Source organism: Ranitomeya variabilis, chromosome 7 (genome assembly GCF_051348905.1).
Source record: "Ranitomeya variabilis isolate aRanVar5 chromosome 7, aRanVar5.hap1, whole genome shotgun sequence".
In the NCBI taxonomy this organism is placed as follows: Eukaryota; Metazoa; Chordata; class Amphibia; order Anura; family Dendrobatidae; genus Ranitomeya; species Ranitomeya variabilis.
The window spans coordinates 214,912,041-214,938,676 of NC_135238.1; the positions used below are offsets into that span (position 1 = coordinate 214,912,041).

The 26,636-nt window shown below is 44.7% G+C and overlaps 1 protein-coding gene across 5 annotated transcripts in view; it reads right to left on the reverse strand.

Annotated features, from left to right (window-relative positions):
- Positions 1-7,243, reverse strand: part of MARCHF7 (membrane associated ring-CH-type finger 7) — a 32,042-nt gene extending 24,799 nt beyond the window's left edge. For 2 of the 5 annotated variants that reach the window (XM_077272865.1, XM_077272863.1), the window contains exon 1: positions 7,106-7,243. The gene's annotated coding sequence lies outside the window, so the exon portion shown is untranslated. Of the gene's footprint in view, positions 1-2,314; positions 2,488-7,105 lie in introns of those variants that run through there. The other 3 variants (XM_077272867.1, XM_077272864.1, XM_077272868.1) reach the window with 2 other exon arrangements.
- Positions 7,244-26,636: the final 19,393 nt, after the last annotated feature.

Consider the following 26,636-nt stretch of genomic DNA (forward strand, 5'->3'; position numbering starts at 1 on the left):
GCTCGGTGCAGAACACGTTGCATCAGCTCTTCCTGCAGATGGGGAGAGGTGAGACATCCATTATGCAGCCTCCGAGTTGTGCACATTAGGTTAGCTCACAGATCAGCCATAAAGTGATTTTTTTTCTTCCCTTTCAATTTCCTGTAGCACCACCTTATAACATAATGCACAGATTGTAATAGTCTCGTTTCCAGTGCACCCTGATCAAATTTCCTCAAACCCAGATAAGACATGAACAAATTTTCTTAGAAAGCCAATTCCTAGGTCTTCTTGTACACGTTGGTGGGGCCCTAAGGTTTTCACATCATGGAGGTACTCACACGCTGTCATCTTCTGCCCAAAAAGCTAGCCTTCAACGAGAATACCACTGATCTAGCATGCGATAGGTGCCGCCACGTGTAATAGGTTTCTGGATGGTAAGATGCAATGAACGTCGATGGTGCCCATGTAAGGGGGTCTTCACACATTCCAGAACCCGTTCAGTGGCATCATCAAGGCGGACATCTGAATCCTCTCCGCAAAACAGGATTGGGACGTATGTGCCGACGGCACCATAGACCAATGTGCTGGCAGAGCCAAGTGCGCTCTGTTGCGCATCAGTTTCGGGAGGTTGCACCTACTAGAGGTGGACTGTCTACTACATTTAAGTGTCCGCCTCTTGTAGGACAACATGCATGAAACAATGCAACGTGCGCTCTGTCGGCACCATTACCAGTCTACGGCCCCAACGGTGCATATGTCAGAATCCTGTTTATGCGGGGGTTTCAGATGCAGATTCTGACGAGCCCACTGAATGGGTGCCTAAACAGTGAAGCCATCCTTAGGCCACATTCAGCATTTTACAACAGTATTTATAAGCCAAAATCATGAGTGGAAAAGTATAATAGAAACATGTCACCACTTCTGTATCCATCATCGCTCCTGGTTTTGGCTTACACATACTGATGTGAAATAGTGAACATGCGACCGTAACCTTAGAGTCATACCCACAACTTCAGCGAGTCCCAATGGCTGCCAAGTTATATCCCTAACTTAATGCCCTTGTAAATATCATAGGTTAAGGAAATGTCCCCATCGCACATACGGCACTTGCCAAACTGGCATTACAATTCATACATACTGTAAAGGGGACAAACTACTGAAGGATTCAGGTCGTTTGGCTCCAAAAAGGGAGAGAGAGAACACAAAATCCAAAACATAATCGTTACACAAGACAGATAAGAGGAGATCTGACCCATCGAGCATGATAACCGGTATGACATTGACCTGGGGGGAGGACCCGACCTTGTTAGATTGAATTCACACTTCTCTCCAGGAAAGGCGACAGTGCAAACTGCAAGAGCATCCGCCGGCTCATTTACCCCCCAAGGAAGGTCTCATTGGGCTCCAATTTCCATGGTTGGAAAAATGTAGGCTGCGTGCGGGAAGAGTAGGACATTGGGGCTCATGGTTGATTCAGGTCTGTATATACCTACACAGTGAGATATATCCATAATGCTGCCTATGTATGTGGGGAATGCACACTGGCAAGGCATGGATTATAGGGGTTTGTCCAGTTATGGAAACCTCATGTCACAGGTTTAGATGCTGATCACGGCGTCGGTGATTGTCTGCCGGCCTGATGTCACGTCACCAACGCTGCAGCCAATCATTGAGCTCAGGAACAATGGCAGAACTACCGCGCTCAGATAATGGCCAGCGAAGTGACATCAGTGCTGCAGACAACTGACTATGAAGAGTGGCCAAGAAAAAAAAAAAAAAAGTGCCAATAGTCATTTCCAGGTGAAAATAGCAGCAAAGAACATAAATAATGGATCCAATAGTGGGTGTTAGAGAATCAGAGCCCCCATAATAGGCATCTGGGTTTGGGTGTATGATATTTAGGACATCCTTAAGAGGAAATTAAAATAATAGCTCCTTAACAGATAAGGTTTTGGCCATGACATTACATTAGACTGGCTCACAATCTGTAAAGACAAGAGTTAATAAATCCGTGTAGGGCGTTTTACAAGGACTCGTTACAGAGCCACATATGAACTTTACACTGCATCACGTAAGCACTTCTGTAAAAACAAGACAGAGAAAAAAGAAAAAAAGTATATATACAGTACATGTTCCTGTTACCAAGCCCCAATGCTACGTTTCCTGTTCAGGCGTTAACATGACAAACACCAAAAAGTGACTCAAAAGATACAAAAACAAAGTACAAGTAACTTTCTGATACTAAGCAAACATTACATTCTTCCCACAAGCTGGCGCCTGCAGCCCGGCTGTTCCCGCAGATCTAGGACCCCACAAAGCTTTGGGAAATTACCAGTATCCAGTCCGGGAGCAGATGTCTTCCTGAGTCTTGTTGGAGCAGGGTGACAGGATTGCCAGGAATGGGGCGGCGAGTTATAAACAGCTTCTTCCCAGTATGAGCAGGCTTCCTGTACTCCAGGCTCTGCCTCTGGACATCTGATCTCTCCTACCAGAGGCCTCAGCAGAACAGACGGCTCATTCTCCTCCCTCAGGAAGACACGGCAGTACAATGGGGCACACAAGCAGCGCCGGCCGCAACGTGGTGGAGACCTGCACCCGCCCCTTGTAGGTGGTGGCACTAATGCACGGTGTAGGGAGGCGCAGGCAGATGCACTGTCCTATACAGTTATAGACCACGTCTGCCCGGCCAGTATAAAGGGGGCATTTGTGGACTCCGATTGAAAAATGGGGCCCGATGGCAACATTAACGTATGCGCCCACAGCTTTCCCGAACATGCATGCACAGTATGCAGACAGGCCAAGATCACACAGCCGCTGAGTTATCAGACCAATCACATCCGCCCGCGTGCAACCACGCTCCCCCACAGTGATCCGCCCGCGTGCAACCACGCTCCCCCACAGTGATCCGCCCGCGTGCAACCACGCTCCCCCACAGTGATCCGCCCGCGTGCAACCACGCTCCCCCACAGTGATCCGCCCGCGTGCAACCACGCTCCCCCACAGTGATCCGCCCGCGTGCAACCACGCTCCCCCACAGTGATCCGCCCGCGTGCAACCACGCTCCCCCACAGTGATCCGCCCGCGTGCAACCACGCTCCCCCACAGTGATCCGCCCGCGTGCAACCACGCTCCCCCACAGTGATCCGCCGCCCGCATGCAGCCACGCTACCCCCAGTGATCCGCCCACATGCAACCACGCTACCCCCCCAGTGATCCGCCCACATGCAGCCATGCCTCCCCCAGTTATTCTCAGTAATGACTTCCCTCTTCAGTCCAACATGGCCAGTGCAGCAAGTGTAAACCAACAAGATGCTGGTGCAGTGTTCCTCCCCAATGCACATTACCACTGCAAGAACAGCAAGTTGTGGAGGAACAAAAACACATGTTCTAGGCTTATTCAACCGCATTACGGTGTAACACATAGCGATCAACTGCCAGATACCCTGTGTCATGGCCAAAAGTGCCATCAAGAACAAAAGAAATTTATTTGAGCTTGCGTTAATTCAGTGTGTTTCTGTCACTGGATTTCAGAACTTTGCTTTGAGATGTACCATTAAGGGTACGTGCCCACGATCAGGAACTGCTGCGGGTTGGATGCTGCGCACGTGCGCAGCGTTAAACGCACAGCATCCAAATATACAGCACAGTGGATAGGATTTCAAGAAATCCCATGCCCACTATGCATTCAGACGCCAGCGGAGACAGACATGGAGCGCGTCTTTCCAGACTGTAGCATGTCAAATTTTCTTGCGGAGACGCAATTTCAGCAATAGAACAGTTTTGGATGCAATAAATCTACACGGTTCAGTGATCACATGCACATTTACCTGCGTTCAATAGCTGGCAGTGCTTTTGACACAGAACATACGCTGCATCCAAAGCGCTGCTAGTTTCAGATCATATCCACCCGGCCCAATTTGTCATCCAAACTAGTTTATTAACAAAAAAAAAACAGCAAAATATCATGAAGGTGAAATTGTTCTGTATAAAACCTATTTGGGTGGGATTAAATTAAAACCAGAAAGTTTCATTTTGGTCTGAAGTATGGCTCCGTGCCGCACGCATATGGCCAGTCTGCGGCATTAGTGCAGCAATGTTATTTTATGGCCAGTCTAGCCTGCAGTCGATTAGTGATCAGCAAACATGCTAGGATAAGGCATTATCAAGGTCTTCAGCATGCTTGACTAATATGTTATGCATCTGCAGGGACTCTGTCTCGCAGCTGCAACATATGCAGGGGTTACCTGTTAGGCAATCACTGCATGTGCTGTGGCTGAGACATGCAGCCGCGGTGACACAAACATTATTCGGTCACACTAAAGATACTCAGGTAGCACCTGAGCATCCTCAGATAACACCTTATCCGAGCATGTTCACTCATCACTAGTGATCAGGTATCTTGACAGCTGTACCGATCCATTCGGAGCACTCTTTTCCTATAGAGACCTGTATATCACTGCGTTTTTCTTTTCATCCTGGCAAAAGTCCCTGGCTGCCGAGTGTGAAACCATTTTTTGTGCTACCCATATGTCACTTGATAATTACGGAGCTCGTCAGTTTCACCACTTCTTGGTCAGAGTTTAAACAGAAGTGTTGGTAAAGCCTACAGACTTGATGCCCCATTCATAGTGATGGCACTGTCTGCAAGTGTGATGTTGGTATAAATGGAGGACCAAGGTACTTGTGCGTTGTGGAAATGCACGAAAAAAAAAAAAAAAACACCACCATTTGTTCTACAGATATAAGTGCCCCTTTAAGATAACCTGGTAAAATTTGCACTAAATCAACTAGTTTCCAAAACAGACTGACATACTGCAGATTAATTAGAACAAATCTATACAAAATTTTATTAAAAAAAATAAAAAATTTTGGTTGAGATTAAGAACTCATCCAGTACTGTAAAGTGCTTTTGATCTACTTGCGGAAAATCTGCACCAGTGCCAGCAGGTGTTTGGTAATCAATCTGACAGTAACATAGTATAGGGTAAGGGAGCCTGATTCCAGCGATGTGTCACTCAGTTTACTGGGTGCAGCAGAGCCCACACCTTGATATCTGTGGACATTGTCTATTGACAGTGGGCTGCTAATCAGTGGTGGGGGCATGGTCAGACCACAGCTCACATGTACTGTGGTCCAGGCAGAGGTAATCTCCTGGTGATAAAACCTTCATTGTATGGAAACCGCACACAGCCTAATAAATGACATCACTGAAGTCAGTGTCTCAGCCCCTACCTCATACTGCCGTCAGATTACATAGCAAACCTGATGACAGATTCCCTTTAAGGCCCCCCGTTTAGTATTTTACATCAGTATTTGCAAACCCAAACCAGGAGTGGAACAATCAGTAGAAAAGTATAAGAGAAACAAGTTATCACTTCTGGTCTTTGGCTTCCAAATACTGATGAAATAATAAATGCAGCCAAAGGCCATGTTCACATATTGCTTTTTTTATGCAAGACTTTAAGCTGATTTTTACAGTACCAGCAAAAGCTATGAGATTTCACAAATACACACCCTTTTTCCTGACCGAATTGGAAAGTTACTGCATGTCACCTTCAATGTTTTTTTTCACCCATAGGAAAGAATGGGCAATTTAAACAATGAAGCAAACAAAATGCAGGTATCAGGTTTTGGTGCAAAAGCCTCAGGAAGCTGCATCATATTTTCTTTCATGCACTAAACTATCAGTATGAACAAGAGACAAATATACTTTATAAAAACGCAGCAAAAAAAAAAAAAAAAAAACCCTGACAAAAGCTGCTTCTTCACTGCCAAGAGCAGGTTTGCATGCAGATAAAAAAAAGGCAGCAAAAACAACATGTGAACATAGCACAAGCCTGCTTCTTCCACACTAGATTCCTTGTGACTGGCACTTGGAATCACTACAAAAAAAAGAAAAAAAAAAATATATATATTATATAAATTTTTTTATTTGAATTGGGAAAACAGGCATGTATACAGTGGTAACTACTCTATGTCAGCAAGTATAAATGTGCCGACAGATTGCCATTTGAGTGGATGTAAGCATTTATTATCAGGAACCGGGTCAATTCAGAGAAATTCAGCATATAAAAAATAAAATAAAAAAAAACACACCACTACAGAAGCCATTTTTTCTAATGGATATATTAAAAAAAAAAAAAAAAAAAAAAAAAAAAAAAAAAAAGAGAATTTGGGTGCACATATGAGTTTCCATTTTGCATCCCCCCCTTCCCCAGAGGGATTTCTGAGCACCGTCAGTTTTGGGCAAACGCAGCAGTAAATAATGGACGCTTAATGGTACGTTCCAACGGTCAGTAAACGCTGCGTACATCCGCAACGTCCAGTTGTTACAGCATAGTGAATCCCATGTCCACTATGAGTGCACCGACGCCCCAAACCACCCGCAGAGATGGACATGCGGCGCGTCTTTCCAGACTGCACCATGTCTATTTATCTTGCAGAGATGCAAATCTCCACAAGATAAATATCACCGTCCAATGTATTGGACACGGTGAACCAACGCAGTTCAATGAACACATCCGGAATCACCTGTGTTCAAAAGCCAGCAGCGCTTTGTATGGAGCGGACATGTGGTGCGTCCAACGCGCTGCACCCGGCCTTAAGGGATGACGGAACAGAGGACCGTTCGTTTTTCCCCTTTGCAGGACGAAAAGCAGTAGTGACACAAGAGGCCACTTGACGGAAACACGGGCGGAGCCTGAGACAACACCCGCTGGGCGGTATATAACGGCGGCCATATTCACTATTACCCCACATTCCAATACAAGAGGCGGAAATGAATAGCCATTAATACAGAACGTTCCTAGAGGCCTTAATGTAAAGGCTGTAACACACAGCTTCCATATACAGGAAAGACAAGCACAGGACACATGTACAGGCAGCCATGTTACCCAGCTTTCCGCAATGCTTCACATAAAACAATCACATTAATATATATATATATATAGAGAGCTCCCCCTAAGAGAAGAGTGGAATAATCCACCCCTCTGTATTATACGCCTGTGGACGTCACCAAATGCAGCAAAATGGGGTAAGATGATACTCAAGCCTATATTCGGATCTGTCACCATTAACCCCACCCCTCGGCTACAGCCATTGCCCTCGGGTAGCTCTTACCCACCTCAGCCCGTCCAGAAGGAGAAAGAATAAAATGGCGTCCTCGTTTTATTGTATACGGGCCCCGACACGCCGGTCAGCTGACTGCTTCTTGCTTTCACCTCCTTCCCTTACAAGTAGTGACGTTCTGCTATATCCGGGCACCGGACTTCTTGGGCGCCATGATGGTTATGGGCAGGTGTCCGGAAGTGACGTCTTTTACACCTTGACGTAAGCGCCGCCGACCGGAAGTCACTTATTTCATACATCCCTGTTGCAAAATTCATCACTCTTTGGAAAAATAGGATTTCTATGAAAAAAAACGTATAAGGCAGTGGAGATTTACTGAAATTGCTGCAAGGCAGGAATATAAAGTAGTTTTTTTTAACCCTAAGGGATGTACCCAATTTTTATTTTTGCCCTTTTAATTTTTTTTTACCACCCCTTTTGCCAAAGAGACATTTTTCCGTCAACATAGATGTATGAGGGCTTGCTTTCTTAGCGGGATGAGGTGTTGAATTATGCCAATCATGTTACCATATAATGCATTAAAAAAAAAAACTGAAAAATACTAAGAGGGATAAAATGGTGGAAAATAACACGATTCGGCCATTGCTTTTTGGGCTTTGGATTATGGCGTTCATTGAGCAGTAAATATGATTTACATGTACATGTCCGTACAATTACGGCGATGCCAGACTAGTATCATTTTTATTTAGTGCTGAAAAAAAATCCAAATTTTATAAAAAAAAATAAAAATCTTATTCCGCCATTTTGATACCCATAACGTTTTGACTTGTGTGTAGTTGGAGCCGTGTGAGGACTTGTTTTTTTTCATGGTGACGAGCTTTTCTTTTTTATTTATACCATTTTGGGGTACACAAAATATTTTGGTACGTTTCTATTGCTTTTTTTTAGGGGCAGGTGAAGCAACCAAAAAAAAAACAAAAGTTCTGGAATGTTTTTTTTTCTTGCAGTATTTTTTAACAAAGGCTTAAACAATTTTACAGACACGACATTATCAAATATGTTTGTTTTTTTGTTTTTTTTATTGTTGACTTTGGAAAAGGGTGGAGACTAGAAATTTTTATGTTATTTTTTAATATTTGTAATAGTCTCAAAAATCTTTTATTTTTATTTTACACTTGATTTTTTAGTCTTTTTAGTCTTCTGTGGTTACTTGCACCAGTGATTGTTTCATCACTTGTACTACATACTAGTCGCGCTGCGTTCTGATCTCCATCTCAGTTATTCTATGCAGTTGTCGCACTTGGGTCGGGAGAGCCGCCAGCCAGTCCGAGCACGGCGTTCTGATATCAGTCCCATTTAAGCTTTGCACTTGTCGCGTTCGTTTCGGGAGAGCCGCCAGCCAGTCCGAGCACTGTTTTCCGATCTCAATCCCATTTATTCTATGCAGTTGTCGCACTCTGGTCGGGAGACTAGCCAGCCAGTCCGAGCAATGTGTTCTGTTATCCGATCTCAGTCCCATTTATTCTATGCAGTTGTCGCACTCGGGTTGGGATAGCTGCCAGCCAGTCCGAGCACTGTGTTCCGATCTCGGTCCCATTTATTCTATGCAGTTGTTACACTTGGGTCAGTAGAGCCGATGGCCAGTCCGAGCACTGCATTCTGATTTCAGTCCCATTTATTTTATGCAGTTGTTACGCTCAGGTCGGTAGAGCCACCGGCCAGTTCGAGCACTGCGTTCCGATATCGGTCCCATTTATTCTATGCAGCTGTCACGCTCGGGCCAGGAGAGCCGCCGTCCAGTCCGAGTACTGCATTCCAATTTGAATCCCATTTATTCTATGCAGTTATTGCGCTTAGGTCTGGTGAGCCACCGGGCCGTCCGAGCACTGCTTTCCGATATCAGTCCCATTTATTCTATGTAGCTGTCACGCTCGGGTCGGGAGAGCTGCCAGCCAGTCCAAGCACTGTTTCCGATATCAGTCCCATTTATTCTATGCAGCTGTCACATTGGGGTCGGGAGAGCTGCCAGCCAGTCCGAACACTGTGTTCCAATGTCAGTCCCATTTATTCCATGCAGTTGTCGTGCTCAGGTTGGGTGAACCGCCAGCCAGTCCGAGCACTGTTTCCGATATCAGTCCCATTTATTCTATGCAGCTGTCACACTGGGGTCGGGAGAGCTGCCAGCCAGTCCGAACACTGTGTTCCAATGTCAGTCCCATTTATTCCATGCAGTTGTCGTGCTCGGGTTGGGTGAACCGCCAGCCAGTCCGAGCACTGTGTTCTGATATCAGTCCCATTTATTCTATGCAGTTGTCACACTGGGGTCGGGAGAGCTGCCAGCCAGTCCGAGTACTGTGTTCTGATATCAGTCCCATTTATTCCATGCAGTTGTCGTGCTCGGGTAGGGTGATCCGCCAGCCAGTCCGAGCACTGCGTTCTGATATCAGTCCCATTTATTCTATACAGTTGTCACACTGGGGTCGGGAGAGCTGCCAGCCAGTCCGAGTACTGTGTTCTGATATCAGTCCCATTTATTCCATGCAGTTGTCGTGCTCGGGTAGGGTGATCCGCCAGCCAGTCCGAGCACTGCGTTCCGATATCAGTCCCATTTATACGGCCATCTACGCCCTAAGTACCAGACTTTACTTCAGGAACAGGAGGGGGCTTAGTTCTTTCTGTCCGTTCCTTTAGGTCTATTTGCTCAGGGGGAAGCAGTGTCTTGCTTTCGGCCCAGAACAATTCTTATCAAACCTGTTTTATTTCTGGCAGCCGCCTCTCCTTTGCTTGTATAGGCAAGAACGACCACACCTAGTATCACACTTCCTTCTATGTCAGAGATTAGGGCTCATGGCTGGATTGAATGCTGAATCTGATGGATTACTGTAGTACTAGGCGGACCTATTTTTTACTACCCCGGCTGTAATGGCAACCGTATTGGTTTTCACCCAGCAGATAGAAGAATAACTGGGTGCCTGGTTAATATTGTGGGTGCAGATGCCCTTTGAACCTCTTATCTGGATGTCCAGGTCCAAGTAATACTTTCTTTGTTTTATATCAGTCTGACATTGTGCTTCTATCTTCCTAAATAAATAGTAAAAGTAGGTAAAACAATGGGGAACATGGCGCGGTGCCTGCGCTTCCCTCTGGAATTCGTCTGACAGCTGCTCACAACAGGTTACACATAGCAGATACATATTCTTCATGTGACTCATGCCTTCCTTACTGAGGCCATATGTGGATTTTAGGTCAATGGAACATCAGTGACAGCAGAAAAACATGAATATTTCATTCTGGAGAAGCTCAGAGATGATTTCTAAGAATGTAGAATAAATGCTTTTAGGGAAGGAAACCAGGGGGGGAAATCGCTGAGAAAATGCACAGTCTGAGATGTTTTTCATAACTTTCCAGACAATTTTTAAAAGCATAGAAGTTTTTTTAATTGTTTACTTGTCTCCTAATTGCAAAGTTAAAAAAGTTTTCTGCTTTCAGAAAACTTGTGTCCCTTCTCCGGATCCAGTACTGAGTCTCCACTGCTGCTCCCGGTGTCTGTTATCACATCATCAGCGCTGCAGCCAATCGGTGAACAGTGAGCTCCTCGTGCCATCTGCTCGTGCAGAGCCGCCGAGCTCTGTTATTGTATGCAACGCTGTCAACGGTGCAGACAATAAGATATACTGGGATCTGCGGCAGAGACTCAGCGCTGGACCCACCGAGGATGAGTAAAGTGCAGTTTGATTTTTAAAGTGTTCTGAAACCGGAAAACCCCTTTAAGCAATTTTCTAAATAGTCTTCATCCAAAATTTTCTACCATTTTGCTGCAGCAGAATGTCTGAATATCCATTATATAGCTGAGTGCTTTGCAAAAACGTTACAAATCCATCTCCGGATCCTCTGCTCTCCCCTACTATTCTCTCAGTGTTAGGCTAGGTTCAGACGAGCATATGTAAAATCAGAAGATTTTAATCTAGATAATATAAACAGTTGAATTGTCATCTATACGGCATCCATTTTTATATAGCTACAAACACAGCCAAATAGATGGAAAGTGCGAAGGATCTGATAAATACAGATGCCATATAAACGGTGTTCGTAAGAGCTCCATTTTTTAAAGCACACATTGTGTTTAATGGGCGAGTCTGTTCCGAAAAAAAATAATCGGAGAAGCGAATTTGTTCAACTGAACTACCCCATTCACTTACAATTGGTTCAATTGGTACTAAATTGTACCCACCAACTCATGTAAAATTTCCCAAAATGAGTTAGTAGGTACAATTTAGGTAGCCTTACTTGGGGACTGTCCTTGTAAGGGCAGGAGCGTTACAGGGGCACAATGGGATATTTGAAACTCTCCCCTCCGATTTATACAACTATCTCATGGGCTCCTGCATACCTGCAGTGAAGGACTACAATATTGGTGAGATCAAACCATTTATTGTTGAGCACTGGTAACTTTTAGCACTTTGCACTTTATCACTTTGGTTTGTTTGTCTTGATTTATCCAGTTTTCAATTAAATATTTTAAGTTATGTTTTAGTTTAATTTGTCTCTCCTGGCTAGTTGGACATTCATTTTGAGATGATCTATAAGTGTGTCAGATAGACTGCACTTTTTGCTGATTTCTACCTTAGTTAGAAAGGACAGGTTTAAGTAGGAAGTGTCTGGGAGCCATGCTGCCATCGTGGGAGAACTACTAAGAAAAAGGAGAATAAGGGACAAGGGAGTAGCGCGACCCTGAACTGACCGAAGAGACAGACACAGACATAGTTGCCTTCCACCCCAGAGGGGACCTTGGATAGGATGACATGTCACGAGGAGCCCTGAGCTTGGTGAACGCCGAAGGTAACAGGACGAACATATTGAGTTCATGGGACTAGTGGGTGGCCCCGAACGGAAGATCCAGGGCACCAGTGGTGAAAGAAATAGGACGCGGAACGGCTGAGAAGGTAGACGGACATGCTGATAAGGGCTGTGACGTAGTAGGGGGAAACATGTTGCTTTACCAGCCCTGGAGTAGACTACAGTGGAAGGAAACTGTGTGCGTAAATATGCTTTCCACTGTGAAGGAAAGTCCATAAGACTTTGTACCAGCTACCCCTTGTACATAACCCTTGCTAAGTTTCCGTTCAGTAAAGATTGTGTTTTAGAACGGGAGTCTTTTTTGAACTTTGAAACCTATGGTCCTGGCCAGCCAGTACCATCGGCTACAGGCGGCCTGCACGGGCGTAAGGTCCTCACAGCATCAACACCCACCCAGGACCCGCACTGTCATGTAGTGCGTCGGGACATAACAGGAGAAGATGAATGCCTCGCCCATGGCTACCGTGCCATGCTACATATACATGGTACAATAAATCTGATGCCATATGGGCATGCTGCATTTTTTTTTCAGTATGTAATACATCTAATGTCTACTGCCATTGACAGAGACTATACTGGACGGGACGCTACCAGGACGGCACACACCCACTTGATAATCTGTTCCACCTTCCTTGGAATCTTGTTTACCGAGCTGATAATTCAGGTATAATATAGCAATTATTACTTGTGTTATGTAGTCACAGAAGAAAAACACACAGGCCCTGATTCATCGTGACTGATGGTTTGTGCTCCAGTTTTGATGAAGAATGCTCTGGAGAAAGATACATCAAACCCATTAAGAGATGTGTTCTTCCTAATGAATTTGGTGCATCCTTCACCTGATTGACACTGGATTGATTCACAATCTTGTCCTGGCCAAACCAATATCTCCATCAGATCAGTGTGACCATCTACGGGGCAGCTGATCACTCGATCAGCAGCTATGTAGGCCGGCTCTCCCATACACAGCTGAGCACTCCTGTGTTCTCTCCGGCTGAAATTGTTCTAATGTGTACGATGGGCTTTAGATTTGCCAGAGAATTTTTCACCAGATCTATCAAAGTCTTCCATATAGTCATAAATAAGTGATTGGCGCCACCAGGGCAACTCTTCTTATAGCTAAATCACATCACATTTGTACTTTCTGCCCAGAGTTATCAGAAGGACTGCCCAATGTATACCTCTGTTTTGTGTGTACAGGTGTAACAGGTGACCGAATGCAATGCACAGGAGGCACCAGGCAGGAACAGTCAATGAATGGTTTAATTCGATACAGCGGAAATCTACAGTAGTTAGGGGTTAGTTCATGATATCAAACAGTGCAAAACAGCAATACACCATACAACAATACAATTATAATAACAGGGATAGTCTCTCGAGAATTATACTAATATTCTTTATACGAGAATGGTATGCCCTTGCCTGGGAGCTACCACGTTAGCTCTTCCTGCAACAATTGCCCTAGCGTGGGTCACTGTTTTTTCCCGCTAGGCCACGAGTCCTCATGACAAAGTCTATCAAAGAGCATTGAGCCTCCTGCACACCAACCGGCCCCCACCTGTTGTCCTAACCCAAGCCAACCCCTGTACTGGACGTTATGGCTTGAAGTGACAGCCCTTCTCACTCATGCCGTCCTTTTGTAACCGCAGGCATCCTCCTCTAGTTGACGTCTCCTCGCAGATCTTCAGTGCTTGTCCGTCGGCGGGCATCTCCTAGGCCTGGGGCAGAGAGGACTGGGTTCCAATTCTCGATGGGTGTCATCTGGCTTCGGGAACTTGACTGTCATGGGGTGAAGGTCTTGACCGGAAGCAGCCTGAATTCTGGGTCTTGACTGGCATAATCAGATCCCTGTGTCTCACCTGCTGTCCTCTGGGCCTTGTCTGGCAGTGACTGGCACCTTAGTGGTGCGCGCTTTCCACTGCGGCCTGTCACACTTTCCTTCAGCGTAATCTCTGGTCCACATCTGCACCGCTTCTCTTCTTGGCTTCAAATCCCCCTATGGTTTGTCACGCAGGGCTTTTATGCCCAGGAACACTGTCTGCCCCCACAATTCTTCTGTTGCCAGTTGGTTCTGCAGAAGGCAGTCTTTCCTCACTAATATCACACCACACAGGGGCTCTTCGGAGGCACCATCGTTTCCTCTTACACAGGCAGAGAGGCAGACGTTGACCCCCGATTACCATACTTAGAAAATAAATCCTGTGGTTTATTTTCAGGAAATGTTACTACTACATTACTCTTTATTAAAATAAAATTTTGGGCTTTAAATCACTCTTTTCAACATACTGTATAACTTATTTATCGGACTATAGGACGCAGAAGATAGGAAAGCAGAAGATAAGAAACACATATTTCCTACTAATTAAAACCACCCTTGTGGCGTAAAGAAATGGGGAATTAATGTCACTAATTTTAATTCATTCAGGTAGAATAGGAGGCAGTAGATTTATTGTAGTGTTTCTCTGCAGCAAGTGTATTATATGCATATACATTTACAGTACACACATTATGCAGCGCACACATATACACAACTGTGCTGGATACACAGTACTTGCACATTCAGCTATGATGTATATAATAATAATCTTTATTTTTTCTATAATAATAATCTTTATTTTTATATAGCGCTAACATATTCCGCAGCGCTTTACAGTTTGCACACATTATCATCACTGTCCCCGATGGGGCTGACAATCTAAATTCCCTATCAGTATGTCTTTGGAATGTGGGAGGAAACCCTCGCAAACACGGGGAGAACATACAAACTCCTTGCAGGTGTTGTCCAAGGTGGGATTAGAACCCAGGACTCCAGCGCTGCAATGCTATCCACTGAGCCACCATGCTGCCCTGTATATACACACAGCTCTGCTACATACCACCCACAAACACATTTCTCCTACACACACAACTTTGCTACACACACAGAGCTATATTACATACACTTAACTCTGCTACATACACACAGCCATCTACATACACACAGCTCTGTTTCATACACAATTCTCCAACACACACACAGCTCTACTACATCAATGCACATCTGTGCTATATACACACCACACATTTCTGCTACACACACTCAACTCTGCTACATACTCACAACTCTTCTACATACGCACACAGCTCTGTTACATAAACACAGCTTTGCTACTTCAACAAGCCCAGCTCGGCTACATCCACACACAGCCCTGGTATATACACACCACTTTGCTACATATACACTCACAGCTCTGTTAAATACATCTCTGCTACATACAGAGAGCTCTTCTACATATACACAGCTCTTTTATATACACATTGTTTTCCAATGTACACACACATACAGCTCTGCTACATGCACACAGCTCTGCTACATCAACATGCACTGCTCTTCTACATTCACACATGCAGCTCTCCTACATCAACACACCTTTGCTGCACACTGTGTACACACTTTTAAAGTTAATTCCAGGCATTTGACTGGTGTCATGACCTGAAAGGTCCTTCATCTAGTCAGGACATGCAGCATCCATGCAACTTTAGTGATGTGCAGGTCCCAGTAGCTTCCTCTCCTGCCTGCACCAATCAAACAGATCAGTGTTGAGCTGGAGGAGAGAGAGAACTGTGCAGTGTGAACTTCTTTCTGTAAATGGGAACAATGGTTTGTCAGCGTTATCCTCGATCATAGTAAGCTGCCTCCTGATTATAAGACACACACTTTTTAGTAAATAGTTTTTTTTTGCTAAAAAGTGCATCTTATAGTCCAAAAAATATGATACATACATAATTTAACATGCCCAATCCTTCACTCCCCTGACATTGTCTTTTGAGTAGAAAGTCTGGAAACTCCACGACATATTAGATGGTCATCCCGTCTTGCCGAAGATGGCAGGTTTGACCAGCTTTAATCCAATGTACATGGCAGCCTTAACATAATGTGCACAGATACTAAGAGCCCTAACTGCACCTTATTCAGGAGGAAGAGAGGAACGATAAAGTTTTATGACTTTGACTCAGGTACTGTAGAGTATGCTTGTATAAGAAAAATTAAATGTCCCATAAAGTATAGACGCTCTAATACAGATTCTTCTGCTAACAAGCTAGTTGACCTCTTCCAGTTGCAGAATTGTGAATGCAGCTCTGGATTATTACACAGACTGCGGCGAGTCAGTGCGTAATAAGTAATATAGTATATTGACATGTTACTAAGCAGGTTTGAAGGCTATATCTATAATTAAAGGGGTTGTTCTGAATGACATAAACCTGGCTGCTTCCTTCAAAAACAGCACCATACTGATATTGCGGTGACTGCATTAAAGTGAATGGGACAGGGCTGTGATACTACCCACAACCTGTTGACAGGTACTATTTTTGGAAGATGACAGTCATGCTTTTCTAATCTTGGATAGATACCAATCTAAAAAACAGGGCTCTGAAATGCTGTGTCGGAATGGAATTGCCTCCATTTATTCGTCCTCCATTCTATAGAGAATGAATGGAACGACCTTCAAGCATGCACACTGCTGCACCATTCATATGGATATGGGGCACCCTTTTTGGAGCAATCCTGTGAATAGTGAATGACTTGTTACCAAGAATCTTCCTGCATAGATCATAAAAGGCTGTTCTGTTACTCATCCTATAGCTGTTTTGTGATATGGCCACTAGATGGCAGTACAGATAACATAATACTTATTTTGTTGCAGTCCTCTTCCTGTGTAATTTATACTTTTCTGCACTTTTTTTATTCTATTTTTTTACATGCAAATAGCATTTTACTACATAACCAAGCCGATGTGAAAACTTTTCTTCTAGAAAGCCGGTTAACAGCCAATACGATTACCATTGCAGCATCCACACAGCTTTGCCAGACTCCTGAATGGATAATCTGTTCTGTCATGCAATGACATAGGAGCAAAGGGCTTTTCATTGACTACATTTAGCAGCCTTGGGAAGCTTTGCGGCAAACCATGTGGACGATTTAAGGATGAGCATGCTGGCTGAATTTTTACGAAAATCCATAGTTGCCAAAATACAATTTTTTATGTAATTCACTTCCGTGTGCATACACCGATTGTAGCCACTGACCGGCATTTTTCTGGACCATAATGGTCCATCAAAAGGTTAAAAAGTAAAAAAAAAATCCTTATGCTCATCTTACCGCTTACCTTTCCGGCCCCTGCACTCTTTACCATCACCCATCCGGTCCTCATCGCATCTTCTGATCGGTGCCGCGATCATTGAAATTTACAAAGTGACTGCGCACATCTATATGTCGTGACCATTCACATGCTTGCGCAGAAACCTTACAGGCCTGGCGTAAGACACCCAGGGACTTCAGCGCTCGCACAAGCAATCAGGAGATGCAACGAGGATTGGACGGGGAACAGTGAGGAGCGGATGGGCCGGAGAGGTGAGTGACGAGTATAAGGATTTTTTATTTTGTTTATACATTATTATATCTTAATGATTGATTTAGAGATGATCTGCAAAGTGGAGTGGACCAAAATTCCTCCTGGCAAGCCTAATCATCAACTACAAAACGTCTGACTTCTGTGCTTACCAACAAGGGTTTTGCCACCAAGTATTAAGTCTTGTTTGTCAGAGGGATCAAATACTTATTTCTCACTGCAAAAGGCAAATAAATGTATATAATTTATACAATGTGTCACAATCGCTGATACTTACCTGTCCGGCCGGCGCGCTCCCGACGTCTCTCCTCATCCTTCTCTGCCCGGCTTCTCTGGCTCCCGGCACGTCGGCGGTCCGCGCATGCGCCGTAGCATCTTTTCCGCCGCTCGGGTTTCTGGGAGGTTGTGACCCGGTGGCCCCCCCTCCAATATGGCGGCGCCCACCGGGTATTTCTGCTTGCCCAGGTAAGCGCCTGTGTATCTTTGCTGCTACGATTCTGCTTTGTTGCTTATCCTGCATCGTGCTCAGGCCTTCTTCTGCCTTCTCACTTGCTGGTTCCAAGTGCTCCTTTCCTCCCGTGCTTGTCCCGTCTATTCCTAGTTCTATTGTCCTCCTCTGCCTCCATACCCTACAGTATTGCCGTCACTTACTACTTTTGTTTCTTTTCCAGCTCACCATCATCTTCTTATCCTCAGCATTCCTGCTTACCAACTTGACCCAGTCGTCCCTTTGGCTCCGGCAGTTGCGGTTCCATCCTCCTTGGGCCTGCTCCTAACACTCCCTGTATAGGGGGTGCGTCCATCAGGTTTGCTCGCCCTTGGGGGCTCTGGGGCCGCGACCCAGAGGGTCCACTCTCGGGTTCACCATTCCCTCTGTCTCACTCCCGTGTAGCGTAATAGTATACACAGGCCATGGATCCCGCTGGAGCCTCTGCTGCTCAGAAAGAGTTACTCTTGCTACGAGAGAATCAGTCCCGTATGATGGACTTTATGAAGTGCATGGACTCTCGTCTGTCCTCACTTCAGTCCTCCGACCCCGGGAATGCTTCCCAATTGGCCAGTTTGCAGCAAGAACTGGGGCAACAGCGAGACACCCAAGCCCATATTTTAAGTTACATGGCCTCTGTAGATACTCGGCTTCCGTCCCTGCAGACTACTGCGTCTGCTGCCGCTCCTGTCCCGGCTTCTCACGCATCTCCTCGTCTGGCTGAACCTCCATGCTATAACGGTGATCCCAAATTATGTCGGGGATTCTTAAATCAGTGTCGCCTTCATTTTGAGATTTTGCCTTTACAATACCCCACTGATCAGGCCAAGATAGCTTTTATAATTTCTCACCTAGAGGGAGATGCGTTGGCGTGGGTAAATCCTCTCTGGGAGCGTGACCCTGTGATTTCACAATTAGCTAATTTCTTTGAGACTTTCCGTCGAGTATTCGACAAACCAGGTCACCTGGCCTCTACTACGGAGTCCCTATTTAATTTACAACAGGGGTCCTTAAAAGTTGGTCAGTACGCCATTCAGTTCCGCACGTTATCTTCCGACTTGGGTTGGAATAATGAGACTTTGGTGGGGGCATTTTGGCGAGGTTTATCTGGGCGTATTAAAGATGAGTTAGCGGGTCGCGATATTCCAACCAATTTGGAGGATCTGATCTCTTTAGCTACCCGTATTGACCTTCGATTTCAGGAGCGAGCCCGTGAGAGAAGGATTCCTCGATCTTCCCTGCCTTCACGTAGACCACTTAGTCCTAGACCCAGGGTGTCCGCCACCGTACCTGCGCCGGAGCCGATGCAAGTTGACCGGCTCAAAATGTCTGAGCAACGGCGCCAGGAGAGACGCACCCAAGGTCTTTGTTTCTACTGTGGCAGTGCCTCCCATCTCCTCCGTGCCTGTCCGGATTGTCTGGAAAACTCCTCCGCCTAGGCCAGGTAAGAGAGGCCTCCTTAGGTGCATGTGATACCTCTCTACCCCTCACTCTTTATGTCTTATTGCACGTTTCTGGTAAACGCTATTCCTTGCTAGCCTATATTGACTCGGGTGCTGTGGGGAATTTTATTAGGCTTGAGGAGGTTATTATATTTTCTGTTCCCGTTAGGACCTTAGAAAACCCCCTTTTCCTCACCCCGGTGGATGGCAAGCCCCTGCAAAAGACTATAACCCAAGTCACGCAGGTAGTAGAACTTCAAGTAGGGGTTCTGCATAAAGAGAAAATTGTGTTTTATGTTCTAGCCAATATTTCGCATCCTGTTCTCCTAGGTCTACCATGGTTGCAAACCCACGAGCCCGCTTTAGATTGGCATAATGGCAATGTTCTTCATTGGGGGGATTCCTCTCGGGCTCGGTGTCTGCTGCCGGTGCATCCTGTTGGTGTTTCTTGCTCTTCCCTTGCTCCTTCTGGCCTGCCTTCTGTTTACTCTTCCTTTTCTGATGTCTTCAATAAAAGGGAAGCAGAGAATCTTCCTACACATCGGTCCTATGACTGCCCAATAGACCTCGTTCCTGGTACCATGCCTCCGCGAGGAAGAATCTATCCCCTCTCGCCTGCAGAGACTCAAGCCATGTCGGAGTATGTTCAAGAAAATCTCGCCAAAGGCTTCATTCGGAAATCCTCTTCTCCCGCCGGTGCTGGTTTCTTTTTTGTCAAAAAGAAAGATGGCTCTCTTCGTCCTTGCATAGATTACAGAGGTTTGAACAACATTACGGTAAAAAACAAATACCCATTGCCACTAATCTCTGAGCTCTTTGACCGTCTTAGAGGGGCACGAGTGTTCACTAAGCTGGATCTTCGAGGAGCCTACAACCTGGTTCGTATTCGTGCAGGAGATGAGTGGAAGACCGCATTCAATACCCGTGACGGTCACCACAAATACTTGGTTATGCCTTTCGGCCTCTGCAATGCACCTGCCGTATTCCAAGAGTTCGTAAACGACGTCTTCAGAGATTGCCTCTATGCTAGTGTCGTGGTCTATCTTGATTCTCATCTTCTCTCCGGATCTCTCCACCCATCGACGTGACGTTCGTCTAGTTTTACAGTGTCTCCGAGAGAATCATCTTTTCGCCAAGATTGAAAAATGTGTTTTTGAACAGTCCAGTGTACCTTTTCTTGGATATATTGTTTCTGATGCCAGTCTAAAGATGGACCCAGCTAAGGTGTCTGCTGTTCTTGGATTGGCCACGGCCCGTCGGGGTAAAAGCCATTCAACGTTTTCTTGGCTTCGCCAATTATTATAGGCAATTTATTCCTCATTTCTCCTCCTTAACCAAGCCCATCTCAGCTCTTACCCGCAAAGGAGTTGATTCCAACTACTGGTCCTCGGAAGCACAGAACGCATTTCTAACTTTGAAACAGATTTGCTGCTGCCCCAGTGCTGCACCGTCCAGATGCCAACAAACCCTTTGTTCTTGAAGTGGATGCATCTTCCATAGGAGTTGGAGCAGTCCTTTTACAAAGATCTGTTTCTGGACGTATCGTCACATGTGGCTTCTTCTCTAAATCGTTCTCCTCCTCAGAACATAATTATTCCATTGGAGACAAAGAACTGTTAGCCATTAAGTTGGCCTTAGAGGAGTGGCGTTATCTCCTCGAGGGGGCTGTTCATCCCTTCATTATTTTTACGGATCATAAGAATCTGGCCAATGTTCAGTCTGCCCAAAGACTAAATCCTCGACAAGCCAGGTGGTCCTTGTTTTTTGGATGTTTTGATTTGTGGCTTCACTGCCGTCCAGGTGATAAAAACGTCAGAGCTGATGCTCTCTCCCGATCCTTTCAACATTTGGATGAAGTAGAGAGTCCTGCACATATTATTGATCCGGCTAGGATCATTTCCGTGGCTCCTTTGGATGTAATTTCTCCGTCTCCTGGGAGTACTTTCGTGGCAAGCGGTGACAGAAGGAGGGTTCTGCAGTGGGGTCACTCCTCCAAGTTTGCCGGGCACGCAGGAGGCAAGAAGACTCTCTCTCTTATTGCACGCCACTATTGGTGGCCGTCTCTTCGTCAAGATGTCCTGGATTTCACCGCTTCGTGTTCCTCTTGCGCTAAGAACAAAGTTCCTCGGCAATTACCTTCTGGACTCTTGCATCCGCTTCCAGTGTCTTCAAGTCCTTGGAGTCTATGGACTTTATCACGGATCTCCCTCGCTTCTCAAATTGCTCGGTTATTTTGGTAGTTGTGGATCGATTTTCCAAGATGGCCCACTTCGTACCCTTATCTGGATTACCATGTGCTCCCGAATTAGCGAAGATCTTCATTCATCATATCTTCCGACTTCATGGTCTACATATTGTATCGGACCGAGGAGTCCAGTTCACCGCCCGATTTTGGATGGCTCTGTGCGGTTTAATGAAAGTGTCTTTAGATTTCTCCTCCGCTTATCTTCCTCAGTCTAATGGCCAGGTTGAGCGTGTTAATCAAGTTCTCAAGTCATATCTACGACATTTCTCCAATGCTCATCAGAATGATTGGGTTTCCTTGCTTTCATGGGCTGAATTTGCCTATAACAGTCATCCTAGTGAATCTTCTTCTAAGACTCCATTCTTTGTGGTCTTTGGGCAACACTCTGGCATTCCTCTTCCCGTTTCCTGCACTTCAGGGGGCGGATTCTCTGTCCTTTGGCAGTTGAATATGCCATATTTGGCAGGAGACTAAAGAGTCGCTTATAAAGGCTAGTAATCGAATGAAAAGGTATGCAGATAAGAGACGTCTTGATACTCCTCCATACCAACCAGGGGAAAAGGTCTGGCTCTCCTCTCGTTACATTAGTCTGAAAATCCCCTCACATAAACTGGGTCCTCATTACATTGGTCCCTTTGAAATATCTAGTCGAATCAATGATGTAGCTTATAAGTTAAAATTGCCTGCCTCGTTGCGTATTCCTAATACTTTTCATGTCTCGCTTCTTAAACCCGCAGTATTTAATCGTTTTCACTCGTCTTCATCTTTTGTTCCTTCTTTTTCCACTTCTGATGATCTATTCGAAGTGAAGGATATTTTAGCCCAAAAGACTTTTATGGGTCGGACGTTATTTTTAATTGACAGGAAGGGATTTGGTCCTGAGGAGAGATCGTGGGAACCTCGAGAAAACATCAATGCATCCCATATTTTAAAGAGGTTTCTTTCGAGCTTTAAAAAGAGGGGGAGTAAGAGAGGGGGTACTGTCACAATCGCTGATACTTACCCTACCTGTCCGGCCGGCGCGCTCCCGACGTCCCTCCTTGTCCTTCTCTGTCCGGCTTCTCTGGCTCCCGGCACGTCGGCGGTCAGCGCATGCGCCGTAGCGTCTTTTCCGCCGCTCGGGTTTCTGGGAGGTTGTGACCCGGTGGCCCCGCCTCCAATATGGCGGCACCCACCGGGTATTTCTGCTTGGCGCTTACCCAGGTAAGCGCCTGTGTATCTTCGCTGCTGCTTTGTTGCTTATCCTTAGGGGGTACGTCCATCAGGTTTGCTCGCCCTTGGGGGCTCTGGGGCCGCGACCCAGAGGGTCCACTCTCGGGTTCACCATTCCCTCTGTCTCACTCCCGTGTAGCGTGATACAATGCGATTTTCTTCATTTTATTTTTGATACTCTATCAATGTTAAAATTAACCTACCCTTAAAATTATAGACTGTTCATGTCTTTGTCAATGGGCAAACTTACAAAATCAGCAAGGGATCAAATACTAATTTCCTTCACTGTATGGACGGTAACTTGTTTTCTTTCTATAGATATATGTGCCATATAGAGAGTAGTATTCAGCACTATTGGCCGACCTATGTTGGTGCCTTTTTTTTTTCTATTTGTATTCAGTTTTGAGCCTTGTATCTGACCACTTACACTCGACCAGCGCCTCGTATCTATTATTCATCCAAACTATCTTTTATTAGCACTATATGCAAATAGGTTGCTTTGCAGGAATAGAAATCATCTGCATTCTGTGCCGCCACCAAGGTGTCACCCGGCTGTCAAGGCTAACAATACGAAATAGAAAATAAAATCCCCCCTCCTCCTTATTTCTATTAGATTCCTTTATTTCCCTAAATGATCGCGGTATTTTTACCTTTATCGTAGTAAATATAACTGACGGGATTAGAAATATTCAGGTTATTCACAATGGACGGCTGTTTCCCACTTAGTAAGTCTCATCAGCGTAGGATAAGATGTCATTTTCAGACAACTTCCCCTGTATAATTGCCCCACTTGTAAAGGAAGTGATTTGGTTTTATTTTAGGAAATTCTTTCTACTTCAATTATAACTTTTAAGAGGTTGTATGAGATTAAAAAAAAAAAAAATGGCTTATCTCTGACAGAATATGCGCCACGCTTGTCCTTTGCTGGTATTACAGTTCTGCCCCATTTACTTTAGGAAATGTATAATTAGAAAGTGATCTATGGTTTAACTCAGGTTTTTATAGTAAATGTATTTTCTAAACATTTTTCTTTTTACTTTTCTTATTATTAGCTATATTGGCCAGTTTTTAGGACTCAGATTGTACACGGGATATATTCTATTTTGGGCAAGGGTCATAGTGCAGGGAGGGGGAGGAGGCGAGTTGTAACATCACCTCTTGTGAATGGTGGATCCTGTGTTATCTACTGTATATAGAGGTGTTATCACTGGTCATTGTACAGGAGGAGGAGGTGAGCTGTGACATCACCTATTGTGATTGGTGGATACTGTGTTATCTACTGTATATAGCGGTGTTATCAGTCATTGTACAGGAGGAGGAGGTGAGCTGTGACATCACCTATTGTGAATGGTGGATTCTGTGTTATCTACTGTATATAAAGGTGTTATCAGTCATTGAACAAGATGAGGAGGAGGTGAGCTGTGACATCACCTATTGTGAATGATGGATCCTGTGTTATCTACGGTATAAATACAGTAGGTGTTATCTGTCCTTGTACAAGAGGAGGAGGAGGTGAGCTGTGATATCACCTATTGTGAATATTGGATTCTGTATTATCTACTTTATATAGAGGTGTTATCAGTCATTGTACAGGAGGAGGAGGTGAGCTGTGACATCACCTATTGTGAATGGAGGATTCTGTGTTATCTACTGTATATAGAGGTGTTATCAGTCATTGTACAGGAGGAGGAGGTGAGCTGTGACATCACCTATTATGAATGGTGGATCCTGTGTTATCTACTGTATATAGAGGTGTTATCAGTCATTGTACAGGAGGAGGAGGTGAGCGGTGACATCACCTATTGTGAATGGTGGATTCTGTGTTATCTACTGTATATAGAGGTGTTATCAGTCATTGTACAGGAGGAGGAGGTGAGCTGTGACATCACCTATTGTGAATGGTGGATTCTGTGTTATCTACTGTATATAGAGGTGTTATCAGTCATTGTACAGGAGGAGGAGGTGAGCTGTGACATCACCTATTGTGATTGGTGGATACTGTGTTATCTACTGTATATAGCGGTGTTATCAGTCATTGTACAGGAGGAGGAGGTGAGCTGTGACATCACCTATTGTGAATGGTGGATTCTGTGTTATCTACTGTATATAAAGGTGTTATCAGTCATTGAACAAGATGAGGAGGAGGTGAGCTGTGACATCACCTATTGTGAATGGAGGATTCTGTGTTATCTACTGTATATAGAGATGTTATCAGTCATTGTACAGGAGGAGGAGGTGAGCTGTGACATCACCTATTGTGAATGGAGGATTCTGTGTTATCTACTGTATATAGAGATGTTATCAGTCATTGTACAGGAGGAGGAGGTGAGCTGTGACATCACCTATTGTGAATGGTGGATTCTCTGTTATCTACTGTATATAGAGGTGTTATCAGTCATTGTACAGGAGGAGGAGGAGGTGAGCTGTGATATCACCTATTGTGAATATTGGATTCTGTATTATCTACTGTACTACTGTATATAGAGGTGTTATCAGTCATTGTACAGGAGGAGGAGGTGAGCTATGACGTCACCTATTGTGAATGGAGGATTCTGTGTTATCTACTGTATATAGAAGTGTTATCAGTCATTGTACAGGAGGAGGAGGTGAGCTGTGACGTCACCTATTGTCAATGGAGGATTCTGTGTTATCTACTGTATATAGAGGTGTTATCAGTCTTTGTACAGGAGGAGGTGAGCTGTGATATCACCTATGATAAATGGTGGATCCTGTGTTATCTACTGTATATAGAGGTGTTATCAGTCTTTGTACAGGAGGAGGAGGTGAGCTGTGATATCACCTATGATAAATGGTGGATCCGGTGTTATCTTCTGTATATAGAGGTGTTATCAGTCTTTGTACAGGAGGAGGTGAGCTGAGATATTACCTGTTGTGAATGGTGGATCCTGTCTTATGCAGTGTATATAAAGGTGTTATCAGTCGTTGTACAGGAGGTGAAAATTGGCTCCATCTTCTCCATTCTGTCAGTGTGCAGAAATTAGACTGAAATCAGATGTCCTCCGAGTGCAGTCCGATGGTTTCCACGGACTCATTAACTTGCATGGCCGAGTGGGATCTGAATATTGTATCACACTCGGGCATGCAGTGATTTTGTTCCACTGGATCAGCTCTGTCCGAAGCAAAAATCTGACAAGTGCACGATCCCATAGTATAACATTGGTTTGAGTGTGATCCGATGTTTTATTGGATCGCACTTGAACTCACAATACAGACATTAATATATAAAAGTACTGGACAACCCCTTTAAGTCTTAGAACCATAAGGGTTCTAAAAGATCAAACCTAGATCATCCTCAGTAACCATATCATGTCCACTCTTGGTGGTTGAGTCTTGACTTTCCACAACTTTCACAAGACGGCTAATAACATGTGAATATACCCTGAGCAGTGGCGAAACCTGCAGCTCACGGGACCTAATACAGGGCTGAAGTAAGATTTCTGCCATAAGGTTATACCAGATATTAATAATAATAATAAATAATATTAATACCGGAGCTCATCATCCACCCCAGCTCTGCCAATCTGATGGAATTGGGTGAAACTGGTGTGAAAACACCAAAGGTCGCAGAATGTTGGCCAAACTCGGGTTACACAAAACGTTTGCAATGTATCATAGGGTTTTTCGCTAATCAAGGCTTAAAGGTGTGTTCCCATCTCCAAGATCCTAGCCCAATATGTAGTAGGTGTAACAGTAGAAAATGCCTCCAATTAGAAATGTAGAATAATTGTTCTTCTGATTAGCTATGTCACTTACTCCATGTGCAGGCATTGCAGAGGCTTAGGTATCCATGGTTACGACCACTAACAACAACTGTTACAATATGAGTGGTCGTAACCATGGATATATAAACTACTGCAATGCCCTGCATATGGGGTAAGCAACATAGCATATCAGAAGAACTATACTACATGTCGAATTGGAGTAATTTGCTA